Source organism: Diaphorina citri, unplaced genomic scaffold (assembly GCF_000475195.1).
Source record: "Diaphorina citri unplaced genomic scaffold, Diaci psyllid genome assembly version 1.1 scaffold66371, whole genome shotgun sequence".
NCBI lineage: Eukaryota > Metazoa > Arthropoda > Insecta > Hemiptera > Psyllidae > Diaphorina > Diaphorina citri.
Window position 1 is genome coordinate 16,736 of NW_007443610.1, and position 3,352 is coordinate 20,087.

At 36.5% G+C, this 3,352-nt stretch overlaps 1 long non-coding RNA gene across 1 annotated transcript; it reads right to left on the reverse strand.

The window, feature by feature from the left end:
- Positions 1–1,844: 1,844 nt before the first annotated feature.
- Positions 1,845–3,346, reverse strand: LOC113473703. The gene is made up of 2 exons (XR_003395609.1): positions 3,190–3,346; positions 1,845–1,929 (listed from the first exon to the last, which is right to left on the reverse strand). It is a non-coding gene; the product is annotated as an uncharacterized LOC113473703 (long non-coding RNA).
- Positions 3,347–3,352: the final 6 nt, after the last annotated feature.

Consider the following 3,352-nt stretch of genomic DNA (forward strand, 5'->3'; position numbering starts at 1 on the left):
GGGCGGGGGAGCTAGGTTCTCATACTCTGTAACACCAAAAAATAACCACAGAGGTCAGTCAAAAAAAAGAACTGTGTCTGAGTATACGGGCCGGGTTCTTGTTCCCGAAACATTGTGGCTCTGTGTTCCCCTCTGTGTAAATTGGTGTGAGATGAAGAGATCCCGGGTTCTTAGTTCGCCAGCAGGGCGAGAGGTCCTTTTTTTGGGGCTCCTGTGCCTTGAGGTCCAGCGTGCATCAGCTTGTGAGGACAAACTGACTAGCAGCTCGAGAGGCCACATTACCCATTGTAAAAAGTGGATGAAAATTAATAAAATTAAGGCACTTAGGTAGTAATGCTGTGATACCAAAGTTGTGAAAAAGCCTTCCTCCTCTGCTTTACGTCAAATAATTTACCTCTCTCTGCCACTTTTCTTATCTGTAGTGTAGGCAAAACTTGTGATCTCAGATATCACTTTTTCAACAACCAACTTTTTGCTAAGCCTGTATCAATGGTAGCATAAGTATGTTCCATGTACTATGGTTTTCTTATATCCTCACCTTTTAAATGAAGTTTATAACATGAACTGATTGCAGCCTTCTGACCTCATACTTACCCGTATAGCAATCGAGCTTTTCTTTGGCAAACAGATGACCCAGAGGACAAAACAATGTTGCTGTAACTTATTTAAGAAAACTCCGTAAATATTACAATAAATACTAACAAAAAACTGTTGTTGCTCCATTTATTCCGCCGATAATCTTAAGTTACTTAAGTATGACACTCAGCTTTTACAGATAAATGTAAGTATTTTTTCTTTGATATTTACAATCATTATTTTAATTTTTTCCTGTTTCACAGATAATACGGAGAGTCAAAAACACAATTCAATACCATTAGTACATAGCTGTATAAATAGCATAGGTTGGAATACTTGTCTGATATAATACATTGAACACCTAGTTCATGGGATTCTATTAGTAACATATGTCATAGAGTTACTGCCTTAAGCTTACTTGGTGATGAAGGGTTTTGACCTAATGAACTTATCATCATCCTTTTCTAGTCTAACTATGGTTACTCAGGGGTCAGCGAACACTGTCATATGTCTTTTGATTAGTTTAGTTATTCTCATTTCCATATAGGTGGATTTTTGAAGCTCAGCTATGTGTGCTCACTGATTCATTCCTAGGTTTTATCACTGCTCCATTGATTTCGAATTTCATACATTCTTCAGTGATTGATTGATATCTTCTAGTCAATAGTATAGACCCGCTAACTGCCAGAATATTAATACTGAACAGTCTCCCTTTACCTCTCTGCCTTTCATAAATAAGGTCTGTATTCTTGCATTAACATTTTTATATATTATTTACATCGCATCTGGCTGATACAACTTTATACAAAGTCATAGGGAAGTCGAAAACTTTAGCATGTGAGTATGATGACAGACCTTAATAACATCCGTAGTGGTTGCAGATATTCACATGTAGTTTACCTAGTCTTGTTCTTTATGATGGACCTACTAAAACAGAGAGTTACCTACCTGTATAATATGTTTACTAAAAAAATAACGAAGGCATTTGCCATCAATATGAAGATCATCTTACTTATAAAATTGGTAGCCAACAACCAAACATCAGCCTAAACAAATCACCCTAGTTAAAGCGGGCTGATGAAAATGCTGAGCCTGTCAGTACACTTTGGGAAAAATAAGAAGTGTAACATATTTATTGTCATAGTTGTGACCTCCTGGATGTTAAGCCAGGAGAATTATTTTTTTAATATACTTGGGGGCTTGGAGTGGACCTTTGGAAAGTTTGAACTTTTTGATGATTTTGAATAGTCTATTGTTCCTATTTTTTAAGATTCCCTTAATACCAGCTTTCAGCAAAATTGGAGTATTGCCATTGTTTTCCATTGAAGATGATTTCCTTGTGTCATTTTCCAACTTGAAACATAAAAAGAGAAAAAAAAAAAAAAAATATGGTAATTATTGTGAAAGTGGTGTACATCTCTAATAATAATTGTTTAGTTGATATTTATGAAATTTCCCAAGGAAAATTTGGTTTTCTTGAACCAAGTAACTATGTATTTTAGAAGTACACAAACAAGTCTTTTCATATTGGCAACACTCTTTGTGTTCTGCTAGAAAATGCTAGAAGCTTCCAGACAGTGCCTTATGTAGAATGTCTTTTTTCCAATATATGTTTCAATAAATGTTCAAGTATGTGGATCCACTGTATCAAAAAGAAAGTATGTCTTCTCAATTACATTAGTTACGTAGCCTCTAATATAGGGGTCAGCAACCTGCACCCACCACCCAAGTGGGCTGGTGGACGTGGGAGTTTCCACACTTTCTCTTCTACACATTATGTCTGAACTCTCAGGTTGTGGTTATGACCAAGGTTGGGTTTGGTTTTGGACAATTTTGTTTCTACAGTTTAGCATGGAGTTGGTAACTTTTGCTAAGTCACCGCTATCACTAATGACCTCAGCTTGTTTAAAGTAAATTAAAGCTACAGCTACAATTTTAGGGATTTATTATAAGTGAAAGGGTTCTCGGTACTTGTGCAGAAGTCACGTCAAGTCACGTGGAATATTGCTAACAAAGGAACTGGCACAAACAAGCAGTGACCAGTGTTATTATAGGGTTAGGTTAAATGCAAGAAGGAGTTTTCACAATTAGAGCAGTGATTAGTGTTATTATAGGGTTAGGTTAAATACAAAAAGGCGCTTTTCTTTTCCACGGACGTGACTTCTGCATAATTACCGGGTTCTCACTCATGTGAGCTCTTCCACAAAATCTACCCAGGTGGGAATCAAACTTACAACCTAGTACTTTCAAAACATGCACTATCCTCCAAGGTATCCAAGCTGATTTTCCATTTGAACTTAAAAACTTGTACTTTTTCCTATGAGAGTATAAAGGGTGTATCCAAACATAGTCAACCGACTGACAATCAACATCAATAATCCACACTGATTGGCAACTGTCAACTATGTATGAACACACCTTTAGACAATGAAACAAGAGAATATATGAAGTACAAGGAGTCACTCAGATGTATCAAAAAGCATCTGGTTAATGAAAAAGGTGGGTGCCAGCCTAGTTACCTTGGTTGGTAGTGCATCTGCTTTGTAATTGCTAGTCTGTGTATTCTGGAATAAAAAGAAACACTTGTAAAATCCTGAGAAAAAAGGTACTTACATCAAAATGATCTTTCCTGAACACTTTAGGTAGGTACCTAGGTATTTGTGTTCTCATAGCATTAATACGGGTCTTTCTGAGGTGAGTAGATGAGAGTTCTTTTGCACATGAGACAAGTTCCTGGTCACCATTGACAGTTAACTTCTAAAAGTGATATTAACTT